At 40.6% G+C, this 17,327-nt stretch overlaps 1 non-coding gene across 1 annotated transcript; it reads left to right on the forward strand.

Moving 5' to 3' along the window:
* The first annotated feature begins 13,806 nt into the window (after positions 1-13,806).
* Positions 13,807-13,887, forward strand: TRNAS-UGA. The gene has a single exon. It is a non-coding gene; the product is annotated as a tRNA-Ser (tRNA).
* Positions 13,888-17,327: the final 3,440 nt, after the last annotated feature.

Consider the following 17,327-nt stretch of genomic DNA (forward strand, 5'->3'; position numbering starts at 1 on the left):
GGTATGCACTCTTATCAGGTCTGCAGCCATACCTATGACTGTTACTACACTGCCCACACAGATTTAAATGTATGTAAATAATTGTATATGATGTTACTGTTTTATTTTCTGCCTCCCAACCAGTAATGTCTATGGCATCTATATGACCAAAAATACATGTTAATATCATCAATGGGTTACCACAAAACTGCAATGAAATTGCTCAAAAACTGTAAATTGTGGTACATTTTTGATATTTGTATTTTTTTATATTTGTATTTCTGTAATGTGACTTTTATGTAGAGCTTTTCTCCCCGGGCCTCCACTGAAAATGGGCTCATCTAGGCCCAGTGGACTTTTCCCGGTAAACAAATGCAATAAAATAAATACATAAATAATATGTTATACATATGCAAAGCATAAAAACATAACAGACACTGAATGTGCCTTTAAAGTATTCAGAGTCTCATATTCTCCTAAGTACCTCTCTGCATCTTTTAAACCTTAACTCCTGTAGAAGTAATTAAAATGTTATAACAGTTTTATTCTGTTTTGTATTGAATTTAGAACTGTTGATCAAATGTGTTTGCCAATTATATTCACTTACTGGTGATTAAAATATGAACCTCACTCTCAACCAGATTTAAAAGTGTACCATTTTGTTATCTGTAATAAGAATGATCCGGTCTCCTGATCCCATCTTGGTTATAGGCGTTTAGGATACTGTACTCTTTCACTAATGCTGGATACCAAATATTGTCACTTCATATATGTGTGGTCAGTTATAGTAGAGAAGTCTTCAAAAAGTCATACACAGTGGTGGTGCTTGAGGAAGAAAACAACATTTTAACTCTTAGAAACTCCATTAATAAGATTTAAAAAATATGTGCACTAATAGATTTTATAAATATTAACTAAAAGTACTTGCTTAAGGAAGTTTTTTTGGAAAGGGGTACTATTTGGTGAGAAAGTATTGCAATGTTTACAATGGGTATGATAACTGAGAAATAAATGGAATACTTCACACTGAATAGTGAACTTACAAATAACTTAAGGATAAAACAAAATCCTACAAATATGAGTATGAAATGAAAATGTCCAACTCTGTAAACAATAATCATCAACACCTTTTTCATCTTTGTCAGAAATGTTAATAACAATATCCAACACTGGACTGATACATACCTATAACGTATACTCATCCCCTGAAAAATAACAAACACACTAGCAGATAAATTTAGCTCACAGTTTACTCTGTTCTACAAAATTTTCACCTGCATGTCATTATGTCTGTATCCACCCATAGATCACTTTGTATCAAGGCTTAAAGGGATTGTCCAAAGTCACATACACTGCTACTAGGAATCCATACAATCCGTCTGGCTAGTTTCTTGTCAGTATGAAACACAGTCTCACCAAGTTACTACTAAATTTATTCAACTGACTCTGATCTATAGATGTGAATAGCAGTGGTCATCACCCTCAACAAAGGTAGAACTACCACCAGTCCAGGCAAATACAAACCAATAAGCCTTACCATCCTTATTTGAAAAATAATAGAACTCGTAAAGAAACACATTTGGTAGCTTACAATTTATTTATTTACCATTTTGACCAGCTTATAGCACTGATCCAGGTGCTGTTTTCAGGCTCAGCCCATATTGTTCAAAAATCCCTGGGCAAAACCAGTCTGGGTTTGTAAAAGGAGTACCCTGACCACTCATCTTAGTAGATATCTTTGAAAAAGCCAATGAAGCATTGCATTGGGCAGATTTCTATGCAATGCTTACTTTAACCTGGCAAGGGCCTAGAATACTATTCAATAGTCAATCACTATTGACAACTAATCAAACTAGATGTAAACATTTATGTAACCCACTTAATAGTGAACTGTGTCACTGAGAAAATAAAATTAGTCATGACTGATGGTGTACTGTTCTCTAAAAGGCTTGTTACTATGGGGCCCCCAGGGGTCTGTGCTAGAGCCATTTTTATTTGGAGCATACTTCTCTGAGAGCAGAACTGTAGAAATATATAAAAACTCCAGATGGCTAAAGGCTGCACAACCAAACAAAAATATTTAGAAGGCAAGCAGCGCAAGGCCACCACAGAGAAACATGTATTGACTAATAAACAATAAAATGGAATAAAAACAGCACAGGCATAGAAACAGGAATAAGCACTTTCAACTCATGGAGACTTCATCAGATCCTGCATTACTGCCAGTACTCACCCCCTTTAAAGCAAAGAGTAGCCAAATAAAATTCATCTAAGAATCCTCCTCCCATTCATCAAATACTGCATTACTGCCAGTGCTCCTCCCCTTTGAAGCAAATATCAGCCAATTCAAAATTCAATTTAAATTTTTATCTAGGAAGTCTCTTCCCTTCACACTGAGCTTGATCGAAGGAAGGACACTGAGGAAACTCGGAGCTATAATATATAACATTAAGTATCCAGTTTTTTGTTTATTTTGTTCTTTATTTCTTTGTTATTTATAGCACTTTGTATACTGTGTATTTTTCTAACTAGTTTCACTGTGTGTGAGGTATTAACTGGAAATTGTCCACTTTTATTAAGCATCTGTTAGGTTGTTTGTTTGTAATAACTTGTTGCAGTTAAACTCTTTTTTCTAGAGGCTCCTTTAGCTGTTTAAAACTTTCATTTAAAGGCTCACTGCTGCTTTTGAGGTGTGAGAAACATTTCTGCAGTTTGTTTCCCGCCCTCCCTCCGTGTTGGTATAGTGTTTTTATAGCTGGTGGCTTTGCAGTTGCCCGCCCCTAGTGTAAATTTAATCCTCCTCCCAGTCTAGTGTCATTACCTCATTCTACCCAGTACAGGGAGAACATTTGAGAAGGCCAATCAGCTTAGTTTCTGCTACTCCTTTCTCTCTTTCCTTTCTCTCTTTCCACTTAAAAAAAAAAAAAAAAAAAAAAAATATCTGCTTTTACTGTATTTGTGTTTCTTCCTACTTCATTTTGCTTTTGCGTCATCTTAAAAGTACTCAATTGTATTTATTACTGCTTGGTGTAACTCATTCTAAGCCTTTTAGTTTAAGCACTTGGGCTTCAGACCAGTTGTTTTACATTAAGAAGGTTTGTGGCCTGCACTGTGGTGGCAGGACAGGTAGCTTACATCCTTCTAAGTTGGGAACTGCTGATTGAGGGCTCAGTGTCTGTTATTCTAAAAGTGTATTAGTTCTGGTTTAAGCACTTGGGCTTCAGGCCAGTTATTTTACATTAAGAAGGTTCGTGGACTGCACTCTTGTGGGAGGAGAGGCTGGACTCTGCCCTTCTGAGCTGGGAATTTCTGGTTAAAGGCTTATAGTGCCTGCATATTTGAACTGTTTCTTACTGAAATTGGTACACCTTGTTTGCTGTAGCATAGACTAGATCCAGGCCTGCTGAATCTAGCTTTGTTTGTATGCTTGTTGTTTGTTTGCTTATTTCCCTGAAACGCTAATTTCACTTAAAACGCGGCTTTTCAGTGCTTCTGTGGATCCCTAGTGATATCTGCATTGCTTACTGTACTTATTTCCTTGTTTCACTTGAAAGAAAGTTACTGTTTGTCGTTTTTGCATTTAAGTTACCTGTAACACATTGCATTTAAGTTACCTGGCACTTGCTCACTAAGTCAGCACTAAAAAATTAAAAGCACTACACCCTCACAAACTCCCCTTGAGTACCTTGTTCCCCATTGGCCCTTTTTTCAATTATAAAGGAATTCCCAATACTATTCTTGCATGTCCAAAGGTCAGTTGTCAATCTCCTCTCCGGTCCAGCTGGTGAATCTGGGAATCTTGAGGCAATGTTACAACTGCCTCATGTACACAGACAACCCTCTCCTCCTCCCAACAAATTCCAACACATGTGAGAGATATAATCATATAGCCAAACTGGAGGCTATGCTCTCTCAACTCAGTACTGGCGCATCCAGTCAGGAGGAGAAGGAAACCACACTCACTACAATTCCAGTCTCACATAGACCTACCACGACAGCAAACCAAACACATAAACACACAAAAACATACTCGGAGGCTCTAAATAAAAATCTGTCTAAGCAGCAGAGACCTCCAAAGCAGACACCCAAGCAACCGCTACTCCAAAACAAAACACGTGCAACACATAGCTCACAAAGCCAGTGTGCCGAACAGTCACAGCCCTTAAGGCTAAACAACACACCTGATACACTTGTAATAGGGAACAGTCACAGCCCTTAAGGCTAAACAACACACGTGATACACTTATAATAGGTGACTCTATCGTCAGGCACACTGACGTTCTGCTCACCAGGCTGAACAAGGAGAAGGTCACGGTGAGCTGCCTGTCGGGCGCTAGGATCCACCACATAACACAAGCACTCAGGTCACTCCAAGGCAAGTACAAATATAACTCAGTCATTGTTCATGCTGGTGTGAATGAACTGAGATGTACCTCCCTGGACTACATGAAAAGAGACATAGAGGAGCTCTCTGAGCATGTAGCCCAGGCCGGTATGACCCTGACCTTGAGTAGCATCTTACCCTCACCAAAAATGATGCCACAATATGAAGACAAGATGATCAATTTCAACAAGTGGCTTAAATATTGGTGTCATTCAAAGGGGATCCAATGCCTGTCAGCCTGGGATGATATGCTCGACAAGCCACGATGCTTCGCTAGGGACGGCTTGCACCTGTCACCCCTGGGCTTTCGGATATTGGCAAAGGCTCTTGCTACCCCCATAGTGCCTTTTTTAGGCAAGGCTCAAAAGACAAACCCACCTCCATAGGTATCACAAGGGATAAGAAACTAAGAGTAATGCTACTCAACGCCAGAAGTCTAAACCTCAAGATGCACGGACTCGAAACTCTCCTTAGCATGGAGAACATCGATATCTGTGCAGTAACAGAAACCTGGTTCAAGGCTCCCGAGAGCACCCCAGCACTACCAGGTTATACCTCATACCATGCTTTTCGCCCCAAAACTTGGACCGAACCACAAAAGGAGGGGAGTATCAATATTCACAAAGATACCCACACCTCCAGGTTGGTGGCACAGCACAAGCATCAGAGACTATCCATGTGCAACTAACAGTGGGTAAAACTGCCTTCCAGTTTATAGCCTGCTACAGACCACCCTCCCAAACCCAGGAACCCCACTCGGCCTTCTTGAGAACACTGGAAAATATGAAGGTCTCCCCAAACACCATTATATTGGGCGACTTCAACTACCCAAACATAGACTGGGAGCATTACTCTAGCTCCAACACCCTAGCCCAAAGGTTCCTAGAATTTATAAACTCAAATGCTATGGAACAACTTGTTACCACTCCCACAAGAGGGGAAAACATACTGGACCTGATCATCACCAACATGGGGACTCTATGCTCCAGACCAGAAGTGTATCCCTCACTGGTAAGATCAGACCATAAACTAATCTCACTGGATATTCACATCCCGACCCCACCCCCTGCCCAGAAAACCACAGTGAAAAACTTCTCTAAAGCAAATTTCACACTCCTCAAAACTGAGGTGGAATCCTTCAAAGCTCCCGGGCCTGTAGAAAATACAGCCCAGACTGCAGAATCCTTTATAAATGCATTCTATGAACACCTTCAGGAATGCATGGATCTTGCAATCCCAAATAAAACCAAGACCCAATCCTCCAAAGGCAGACGTCCTGTCTGGTGGACCCCAGCCATAAACAAACTATACAATAGAAGGAGGAAGCTACTACATGATAGAGCAAAATCCCAAAAAGGGAAGGCATCTCTGATCAGTATTAGCAAAAAACTACGGGCACTCATAAAATCGTCTAAGGCCAGCTTTGAGAGAAAAATTGCACAGGACACTAAGGATAATCACAAGGCTTTCTTTAGTTATGTTAGGAACCTGGGTGGGAATTCCCAGATATGCTCAGAATTAGTCCAAAATGACAAAAAGTACACCAAACCCACAGACATTGCCAACATCCTAGCTGACAGGTTCAGCGCAAACCCCCCCCCCCTCACCAAAAGGGCAAATATCTATCCCAGCAGAGTGCTTCCCCCCTGACATCTCAGATGCTCAGGTAAAAGCCGCCCTCTCCAAAGCAAAAAACACAGCATCGATGGGACCAGACGGTGTCCCGGGCTGCGTCCTACATGAACTCCAAGAAAAGCTAAACCCAAACATAAAACTACTGTTCAGTCTCAGCCTTACTACAGGATATGTACCCAAAGAGTGACGTACAGCAACAGTGGTCCCTCTCCACAAAGGTGGTGCCTCAACGGATCCTGGAAACAATCGCCCCATAAGCCTGACTAGCTTGGTCTGCAAAGCTATGGAAAAGATCATCATGGACCTCAAAAATAAAGATATTGGGGACCTACAGACACTGGATCCTACCCAGTTCGGCTTTGTTAAGGGCAGATCCTGCCTCTTAAACCTGGTCGATTTCTTTGAAACAGTCACCAAGGCCATTGATGAGGGGAATGTGGTCCACACAGCCTACCTGGACCTCCCAAAAGCCTTCGATACAATACCCCACTCGGGCATTATAGATAAGCTCACCAGCTTAAATATAAACCCCTATGTCACTAGATGGGTTGCAAACTGGCTCAAGGACAGAACCCACATGGTTAGAATTGCTGGAGCCATGGCAGACTCCAAACCAGTTACAAGTGGTGTCCCACAAGGCTCAGTCCTGGGACCACTCTTGTTCGGTATATATTTCTCGGAGGTACAGGCCAACACGGAAGGACTGTGGCTGACCAAGTTCGCAGATGACTGCAAACTGGGCGCCATAATCAACTCTTCAGCCGACACAAGCATCCTCCAAAAGGGCCTCATAGAAATAGACAACTGGTGCCAGAGCCATGGCCTCAAGCTAAACGCCAAAAAGTGTATAGTCATCCCTTTGGCAAAACAAAGTGCCCACAAATTACCACATAGGTGGTAATCCATTAAGTACAGAAGAAGTAATTAGGGACCTGGGGACCCAAGTTGATAGCAATCTCTCATTTGACAACCACATGGCCAAAGTGGTTAGAAGAACATTTTATATAGCCCACCTAATCATGAAGGGATTCACATCTAGATCATGGGAGGTCATCGTGCCTCTTTACTCATCCCTCATCAGGCCCATAATTGAGTACAATGCCCCTTTTGGGATGTACCTTACCAGACACCTGCAGCAACTGGAAAGACCCCAAAAGTACCTCACCAAGAGGATCAAAGGGCTCAAACAGATGCCATATGCTGCCCGGTTAAAGAAACTCCAGCTCTACTCAGTGGCATACCTCCTGCTCAGAGGCGATATGTGCTTGACGTATAAAGCCATGTCCAACCTGGAATTAATGGACATGCTGCACCTCAGAAAATCTAAATCCCATCGAGCTATGTGCTCGAGAGACTTGAACCTCAGCACTGAAATAAATAGGACATGCTGGAGGGACAAATTCATATCCCAGAGGCTCCCTTCACTCTGGAATAAAATCCCAGTCCAGGTTAGGCAGAATCCCTCATTGACTCTCTTCAAGAGGAATCTTGATGAGTGGATGGGAGATCGTAGGTTTACCCCGGGTATCACTTCTGTGTCACTGTTAGACAGAGGCACAGTATACTAACCTCGAAAAAGGGCATAGCAAAATTAATTTAAAATGGGTGGCGAAAGCCAAACACACTCTGGCTAGGCTTATAAATGCCCTAGGGCAGATAGCCTAGTATGAACCTATGAACCTATGAACAGTGGCTTCAAAGGAATCATCCCATTCAATTCAGGGAGCAGATCAGCCTGCAAATCAGCAATCCATTGGCTCTTCAAAACCTCTGTTTTATTATAGAAATCATCACCCCAAGGGTTATCATGTACTAATTCTAATGTCATAAATGTAAACTTGTGTTGTAGATTCTCTTGGATATGTTTAGACAAAGCAGTGGTGCCCTTTCTTAGTTTAATGTCACTGAGGTGCTACATGAATAACATTTTTGGTGTTACAATCTGCATAGGTGTTCAGCTGATATAACCTTGGTAACAGGATGTCTAAAATAATTACTACTGTTAATTGAAGCACATGCCCTGCATTTCCTGCAGGAGAAAGTCCCATTCTTCAAGATTGTTTTCTCTGATGGAACCATCCATATAACAAAGAAGTCTCTTCAAGTTCATCTTATTTTTAAAATAAAACCTCGGAACTTCACCCACTATGTCCTTTATTTTGTCATCCATTGTTAGTATGCACCAATTCTTCTTAATAATCTCACAAACCTGTGAGACATCACTGCTATATGTAAGCAGGCATCTTAGGATTCTTTTATTGCTGTTATCTTGCTGTGGTATGGAATAGGTTAGTTCTGCTGTAGCATTCTCTAAAGTCAGAATGTCCTCTTGTTCTTCTCATATTCCTATTGGCTGTGAGTCCTTGTTGGACCTCTTATTGTCTATAACCATGAACATGAAGACATTTTACTAACTGTTCAGTTTCCTTCATTTATACTTCTTCATCAGTGCATAATCTGGAGGTACGAAGTAACTGCCCGGTGATAATATGCTGGTATACATGTGCAGAATGCATACTTGTCCTATGCAGAAAGTGGTTCTTCCAACAATCCTTTTTACGTAACCATGTATTGCCCCTCATCAGCTGTAGTATGATATATTCTGATATTCATATTGCACATGTATGGAGTGGTGACTCACTCCTGAATATTGCACATTCAGGAAGTAATAGCATAAGAAATCAGGCTAACTGTACCAGTTATTAAAGCAATTTGCCAGAGTGATTAATAAAGCTGATACTTCATAGCAAGTGCATATTTATCTAATTATTCACTGTCACACCTGGCATTCAAGTTCAGCACCCTTATGGATAGAGTGAAGAAGCTCCTGTTCAGTCTAAATGTTTTCCACTGTAAGCTGTGATACTGCCTACTGGAGGAAAGGTGGAAGTACATGCCATGGACAGGGTGAATGGGATCATTGATTATCTTCCTAGCCCTTCCCACCCACCGAGTCTCATGCAGATTGTCCATGGATGGGAGTGAGGAACCACTGACTTTTTCCTATGTCCTCACTACACTCAGGAGAGCCTTGTGGTCAGATGATTTGCAGTTGCCATACCAAACTATGATGTTATTTGAGAGGATGCTCTCGATGGTTCTCCTGTAGAAGGCTTTGAAGATGAAGTGAGACTGGTTTCCTTTCCTCAGTTTCCATAGGAATTGCAGACATTGTTGTGCCTTCTTCACTGTGTGGCTAATATGACTTGACCAGGATAAGTCATCTGAGATGTGCATCCCCAGGAACTTTGTGTTTTTGACTCTTTCCATGGCCACCCAATTAATTTCGAGAGGTTGATGCATCTCCTGAGTCCTCCTGAAGTCCACTATTAATTCTTTGGTCTTGCTAACATTTAAGGCCAGATTGTTGCTGCTGCACCAGCCTATCAGATGCTCCACTTCATCCCTGTAGGTTGTTTCCTCACCATTTCTGACAAGATGTATGACAGTGGCATCATCCGCAACCTTGATGATTTTGTTGGATTCATGCTTGGCCATGCAGTTGTATGTCAACAAGGTGAACAGCAGATGACTCAGGATGCAGCCCTGAAGGACAACAGTGCTCAGTGTAATACTGATTGAACTGTTATTTCTCACACATACTTTCTGGGGACTGTTGATGAGCAAGTCCAGCATCCATTTACATAGGAGGGTGTTGAAGCCCAGCGGGATCAGCTTCGATATCAGATTCTGGGGGATGACAGTGTTAAAGGCAGAACTAACATCAATGAACAGCATTCTGACATAGCAATTCTTGTTCTCTATATGTGCCAAGGATTCATGAAGTACTATAGCTATTGCATCAGCTGTGCAGTGGTTAGATCTATAAGCAAACAGTAATGTGTCCAGTGTTGCAGCTAGGCTTGAAGAGTTATGGTTCGTGATCAACTGATCAAAACACTTCATTACTGTTGATGTAAGAGCAAGTGGACGGTAATCATTTAGGCTTGTTGGTTGGGATTTTTTGGGTAAGGGAATGATTGTCATATTTGTGATGCAACTGGGTACAATGGGTAGTTGCATGGATGTGTTGAATATATATCTGTTAGAGCAGTGCACAGTTGGGTAGCACAGACTCTTAGAAACCCGCCTATAATATTATCAGGACCAGCTGCTTTTCTTGGGTTGACTTGCCTCAGGGTTTTCAGAACATCAGATGTTATTAGACATAGCACCTCCTCACCCTGTTTGACAGGGAGCTTATTTGGCACAGTGTTGTTGTTCATATCAAAACTGCTGAAGTAGATGTTTAGTTTGTTTAGAAATTCTGTTATCATCACATGGGGAGGATGCAGGCCTGTACTCGGTTATGGCTTGAATGCCTCGCCAGAGACATCTGGAGTCCCTTTAGTCAGAGAAGTGTCCCTGAATTTTATGCCCGTAGGTCCTCTAACCTCCTTTATACCTCTACTTAGATTTGCTCTGGACACTCTTAGGGCATCCTTGTCTTTTGATTTAAATGCAGCATTCCATGCCTTTAGGAGCTCATATACTTCCCTGATAGACAGGGTTTCTGATTAGCAGGGTCTACTTCACCCTTTCGAAAGCCGACAATATCGAAGCTGATATTGTCGGCACCAAAATGTCGAAAGCGAAAGTCATTGCGCGTGTAAACGGAAATCTCCATAAGGGGAGATTTCCATTTACTGCAATGTAGTGCGATCTCGCAGTTGGTATATTTAAGTAGCAGGGGGTGTGGGGGGTGAAGGGGGCTTACCCCCCTGCATAGAGCAATTTGTGTTGTGTTTGGGTGTTTTTTTTTTTTTGTTTTTTTGTGTGTCTTCGATTATCGGGGGTTTCGACATATTCGCGTCGATTATTACACTGTCAACAGTTTGAGTTTTCGACAGCGTAATATAAACACAATTAGCATGCATGATGATACATTTAATGACTGTTACGTCATCAAAACATTTTGAAATATAGGCCATTACACATTCTGTATACTCTTCCAGGTCAATATGGTGGTTCTTTACAGCTGCATCTCTAAACACTGACCCGTTTGTACATTCAAAGCATTCCTGTAGTGCCAAGACTGCTCCCTCTAACCTTACGTGTTTGGTTGTAGGTTTGCGTCTTTTCAGCAGTGGAGTGTATGCAGGAAGCAGCATGATGGCCAGATGGTCTGAATTGCCCAGATGTGGATAAGGTACTGCTTTGTAGGCCAGTTTTACATTTGTGTGCACCTTATCCAGAATATTCACCCTTCCTGTTGCATGTTGATGGCAGTGGGGTAATATGGATTTCAAGTCAGCTTGATTTAACTCACCTGCAATTACATGGACAAACTGAGGGTTCTTATTCTGGAGGTCATTTATTGACAGATACAGAATGTTCAATGCCACATTGGTATTAGCACTAGGGGGGGTGTAAACAGCTGTTATGATCATGAATTGAATTCCCTAGGCAAGTAGAAGGGTCTGCACGTTAATGACATGAACTCAATGTTCTCTGAGCAGTGAGACGTGATTATTTCACAGTCTGTACACCAGTTATTGTTGCTATACACACAAACACCTCCTCCATGAGATTTGCTACAGAGAGACTTATTTCTGTCAGCACAAAATAATGACATCCCCTCCACATATATAGTGCTATCATTTATACCAGAGTTCAGCCTAGTTTTTGTGAAAACAAGTAAACAACTATTTCTCACCTTAGATTGTGTGGAAAAATCCATCCGTAAATAGTCCATCTTGCTTTCCAGTGAGCATACATTTGCCAGCAGCATGGAAGGAAGGCCTGTGTGGATTTCTCTTCAGTCTGGCCTTAATTCCTGCTCCAAAGCCTCTCTTTCTTGATCTTTCACATCTTTTCCTTTTAATGTGCTTCTCATGTCTGATTATCAACTGGTTAGACAGGTTTGACAGGTTTCTGCAATTTTTACTATGTTCCAGTAAGATTCCAAGCTGCAGGAGTTCCTGGAGTGTGTTTGAGTTTACAAGCCTCTCTGCTAGCAATTCATCAAACATGCAGTACAGCGAGATATGAGATCAGATTTCCAGAAGATTCTCAGCATTGTAGTTAATCATACCGTCGTTTCTTGCCCTTAAATCTGTTTCTTCTGCTGTTTCTGATGAAAAACAAGACAAACAGTGCACTTTTCTATATGGATCCGAAGTAGCCACTGTGTGTGTGATGCTAACATAGCCAGTTTGCAAAATTGCTTGTATAATCTACAAAAATGGGCAGAGGAAAATCACTTGGTGATAAATACCAATAAGATGAACCTACATGTTTTGGAAAGCAAAAACATGCTAGTAAATAGAGTAATAAAAGAAGAGAGGTCAAAAGTGTCACACTCTTTAAAGATTTGGGCATCTGGATAAAAATCAAACAAAATTATAACTGCCAGGTTGACCAAGTGGTTAATGAATGCTGTAAAAGTGTTGCACTTATAATTTGGTTCCTGAAAGCTAGGGTGTTAAATTTTCAAAATGGTATCCATAACATAAAATAAGACGAACAATTGAATATTGTAGTCAATTATGGCATTCTGTTACAAAAAAAAAATGCTGAAATTAGAGAAAGCACAATACACAAACACACATTGACCAGATTAATGAATTGACAAAACATATTGTCATATGAAAAAATTTTAAGAAAGTGTGCCTTGTTTTCTATAAATTACAGACAATGAAAAGGTAACTTATTACAGGTATGTAAAGCATTCAAGGACAATTTATTACTGGAATGTCTCAGACTAAGTAAAAGTGAATGGCCTGATTCATTTAACTTGATACAGATGTGTCATATGTGTAGTAGAAATATAACGTGATTTACAGAAAAGTGATTGATGATTAGAATACCCTACCCATAAGTGTAAAAACTTGTAAATAGTTTGACATCCTTTAAAACTTCTTTGAACAGTTTTTATGAAAAAAACTGCAATGAATTTAGACAGGCTAAAATGTATTTATTTATTATTTCTTTACTTATAAAGGGTACAAACCAGTGCTGCAAGGGATTGTAATGTGCTGCATTGTATTGTATTGTATTGCATTGCATTAAATTAGTTTCTAAATGGAGCAACTGGGGAAGTAAGGAGTGGACTTATGGAATTCAATGCGGAAACATTTAAAGATAACCAGATTGAATCAGAGGTTAAGGTTTGGAAAAGGAATCTGAGAGTTAAAAAGAGTATGAGAAAGTACAGAAAGACTGGATTTGGGTTAGTATATTAAAGCTATTAATAAAGTGCTTTTTTCAGCTGACAGTATTCCAATTCTGTCACCATGTAGGCTTCTCTCATTGTTTTCAGATATGCAAGTGGGTCTCCCTGGAACTGTTGTGGTTTATTTTCAGAAATGGATGTACAAAGAATGTGTGATAACTCATTTGTGGTGTCCAATTAAAGTTTACTCAATTAATCATTTTACTAGAGAAGCTCACCCAGACTTTGCCACATCTTACTGTGAGGGAAAGGTTAGTTTGTTTTTGCTTTCTTGTATTTTGTATTGCTTTATTGCCTTCTTCTGTTTTGTATATTGTGTGTTATTTTCTTTACAGTGTGGTTTACTTTTATTCTGCTTTTAATTCCATATTTAAACCAGGAAAGAGACCACATCTGTGTATTTTTTGAGTAACACAGAAAATATTTTTCCCCACCCTCTAGTCCTGCTGCTGTTGTATTTTTAAACTCAACTTTCTTTCTAGTTGTCTGCCCCTTAACTAAATTGGACAACATATCTCCTTCCCTCTCCTCTTTCTTTGACTGTTATGCATAAGCACAAAATTATCATTTTGTGAAATCACTCTTCTTCAGCTATTTAAACTTATTGGCCATCCCACTGTATTCTATTCAGCCAGAATCGTGGCCGAGTGGTTAAGGCAATGGACTTGAAATCCACTGGGGTTTCCCCGCACAGGTTCGAATCCTGTCGATTACATTACATTGAATAGAAAGTGGCCACCACTTTCCACATTATTTTGCTCTTTTAAAATTAATGGCTCTCCACTTAGATAGCTAAACCTTAAGTTACCCCCTCATTCATATCTAACTGTTTAGCACACACTGCAGATCTTATCATTTTTTTTCCATCTTACCTTTAAAATCTGCAACATCTATTCCAAGACTACCAACAACTAGAGATCCTGCATTCGACCTTTCAGTAGTTGTTTTGGGATTAGTGTTTCTGTTCTGTACCTGGTGAGAGAAGGGACATAGGGGCATTACTTCCTGGAGACTGCTGATCACTGGAAAGCCTAATAACTACCTCATAAGCACCAGCTTGGAATATGTTGCTATATTTTGTTACTGGTGAGAGGAGAAGCAGAGTGCATTCATTCAATGCTGTTTCTGATTGAGCAGTGAGTGCCTGTGTTTGACCTTCCTGATTGGTCTAGTTGCTATTAAAGGTGTCTACCAGGAAAAGGCTACAACAAGCCTACAGGTCATCCTTGCATCATCTGGGACAAGACTGTGGATAATCAAAGAGCCTGTGGCCTGCTTCTTATCTTGGGATTGGTGATACCCTTTTGCCTCTGGTGAGAGAAGAAGCAAAGGAGCATTGTATCCCAGCAGCATGAAGTTGTAGTAAGACCAGCACTAGTAGTAGCCAGGCAGTAGCCATTCACATGACTCCCTTCCTTTCACCATTCTTGACAAGCTAATTCTTTCTTTGTAGTAAATACTGCTTGATTTCCTGGTGTCTAACCTAACTTCAAAATATCTGCCTAAAAACTTCATCCAGAAATCATCAGGGTCAACTTATTAGTTTCCCCTCAAGTGGTTGGCAGAGCCCTGTATGGAAGCAGACATTTTTCCTGGAAAAGCATCATTGAAGTTTCACCAATACCTAGTTACACACAGCACAAGTAGGTTGCAGTGACAAGCACTGCCCCCCAGAGTTGCAAACCAGATACTCCTAACATTACTTTATATTCTCACTCCAACTGTCCCCTCAATAAAAAGGGTCTTTTGCCATGGATGTGAACTTTCCCACTATCTCTGTTACCAACTTAGTGAATATGGTCATCCTGAGGCAATGCAGAAATTGTCTCACGTTTACTGACAACCAGTTAATTCTCAAACAAACTGATACAGTATTTGAAAGATGTATTTACACAATGCCACTGGAGGCAAAGCTCTCACATAAAAACACTCCTAATGTCAATAAGGTTGTTAGTAGAACACACGCTGCACCCATCACACACAATTCAAAGCAAACTCATAAACCCACATATACTGAGGCACTTAAATGTAACTTTAATAAACCCCAAAGACCTCCCCGATGAAGTACACATACCAAAAACCCTTAGCAGCCCTGAATGAACTCTTTCAAAACAACACCCACATAAACACATACAGACACATTTCATAGATCCTCTACTTCTAAGCCCATAAGGCATGCCACTATACAATCCAGGATTCTGGTCATTGGAGACTCCATTGTGAGACACACTGATGTCCCTCTCACCAGGCTAAGGAGAATGTCATGGTGGATTGCTTATCAGGGGCCAGCATCCACCACATTACATATGCACTCAGGTCTTTGGACCACATGTATCAGTATGACACAGTCATAGTCCATATGAGTGTCAATGACCTGAGATGTACCTCCCTAGACTATATGGGGCTCTCAGAGTATGTGTCCCAGGCTGGTAGGAGTATAGCATTGTGCAGCATTTTATCTTCTCCAAGCATGATGCCACAGTATGAACAAAAGATGACTGACTTTAATAGTCAGCTTAGTTTCTGGTGCCCTTCTTGGGGGAGCAATATTTGTCAGCATTGAAGGAGGTGGTCAACAGATCATGCTACTTTGCCAGGGATAGTCTGCCCGTCTTCCCTCTAGGCTTTTGAATATTAGCTAAAACATTGTCATCCCACATAGTGCCTGTTTAGGCAATGCCAAACTGAAAGTACTTCTGACATATCAAATCAAAATCAAGACAATCAAAAGGTGTTACTGTTCAATGCTAGGAGTCTAAAAAAAAACTCCATTCCCTAGAAGCTCTATTCACCCTTGGGAATGGTAATGTCTGTGCAGTAATGACACATGGTTTAAAGCAATGGAAAGCACACCAATAGTGCAAGGATATAATGCCTTCCACACATTTAGACCAGCTACTATACAGAGACTAAAGGTGGAGGTGTCTTGACTTACATCAAAAATAAATATACCTCAAAGCTGGTCAAACAGGACAATGCACTTGAGCTTCTCCACATTTAAAGCACCTTAGGCAAAATCTGATACCACTTCCTTGCACGCTATAGGTCCCCCCTCTATGATCCAGGAAACCCATACCATGCATTTACACTTAGTGGAAATACTCACCATCTAACCCAATGTCATACTCATGTCAACTTTAATTATCCCACTATTAACTGGAAATCATATGCAACACCAAATGTACAGGAAGAGACATTCCTGGATTTTGTAAACTCAAACTCCCTGGACCAGATCGTCAATACACCAACCACTGTGCTACCATATTAACTCTGGTCCTCACTAATATGGGAGAATGCTGCACACTCCATAGTATAATGTCTTCTCTGATAAGGTCAGACCACAAAATGGTCTCTTATGAAATAAAAATAAACATTGGAACCCCAGCTAACCCTGAAATATTCAGAAACTACTCTAAGGCTAACTTCCTTCTTTTAAATAATAACCTGGCAAATTTTCAAGCCCCCATAAACCCTGAGAACACTGCTGCCTACATGAAGCTGCTCACAGAAACCCTATAGAAACATGTTAATAGGGGTCTATGTTATATATTCGAACTTTCAAAATGTCGAATGCTATATGTTCGAGACCATATTGTCGATATTTGAAAGTTTGAATATATAATTAAAAAAAGAAAAAGAAAGAAAAACATACCGTAACGGTGCGAGCAGGGGGGTAAGCATGCCTGCACCCCTCACACCCCCCCTACTTAAATATACCAACTCCGAGACCGAATTTCAGTGCAGAAATGGGAAATTCTCCCATTCTGCACCGTATGGCACCATTAAAGTCAACCTTCGAACACTTGAAATGTCGATCATATGGTCTCAACCATATGACGTTTGATATTTCAAGCATTCGTTTATTTGACATAGACCCATTAAAGCTTCACAGAGGCAGCTGTGCCCACCAGGAAGAAGTACAGAAGTAACTCAGAAAAACAAATCACCCTGGTGGAATCACAACATCAGTAGGTTATATAACAGAAAAAATACAATCATAGCAAAAATTATGAGGTGCAGCTCCCATCAGGATAAAAGCACTCTCAATAAACTAAACAAACAACTCAGAGGACAAATAAGGTGTACCAAAGCCAAATTTGAAGTAAATTTGACCTCCCAGGCCAAGGGCAACCATAATGCATTCTTTAGTTATGT

Source organism: Protopterus annectens, chromosome 3.part1, assembly GCF_019279795.1.
Source record: "Protopterus annectens isolate FY-2018-M chromosome 3.part1, PAN1.0, whole genome shotgun sequence".
NCBI classification, from domain to species: domain Eukaryota; kingdom Metazoa; phylum Chordata; order Ceratodontiformes; family Protopteridae; genus Protopterus; species Protopterus annectens.